The sequence below is a fragment of the Papaver somniferum genome, chromosome 10, assembly GCF_003573695.1.
Source record: "Papaver somniferum cultivar HN1 chromosome 10, ASM357369v1, whole genome shotgun sequence".
Taxonomy (NCBI): Eukaryota; Viridiplantae; Streptophyta; class Magnoliopsida; order Ranunculales; family Papaveraceae; genus Papaver; species Papaver somniferum.
The window spans coordinates 10863002-10863392 of record NC_039367.1 but is presented as its reverse complement, the minus strand read 5'-3'; the positions used below and the strand labels follow the sequence as shown (position 1 = coordinate 10863392).

General features: G+C 44.8%; 1 protein-coding gene across 1 annotated transcript in view; it reads right to left on the bottom strand.

The window, feature by feature from the left end:
- The window catches only part of LOC113317083, a 4018-nt gene that overhangs the window by 506 nt on the left and 3121 nt on the right, over window positions 1-391 (bottom strand). The gene's annotated exons all lie outside the window — the stretch shown is intronic.

Sequence of the window (391 nt, the reverse complement as noted above, 5' to 3'; positions counted from 1 at the left end):
GACCGACAAACCAACTCATCCACATCATCATTAATTCATCCATAGTACCAATGTCTATATTCTGCTCCCTGTTGCCTTCTAAAGCCTTCATCCACTTCTCATTCGACTGAATCACAGTCCACGCCTCACCTCCAACTAGCTGATATTTCTTTCAAAACGAACCCATTACTATCACTGACTGCATCCACTTCTTCCTCACCGAATACCAACTCCACTCGAGCACAGACCATCATCACTGCCTACATCTATTTTGTCGAGATCTCCTACCATCGTTGTTGCTGTAACGAACTTGAGAGAATGAACCCGGGCCAACCAGCAACGGACCTATTTCTACATTGTTTTGTTCAATTTTCACGAGCACAGCACCCGAATCAAATCAACGCCATCACTG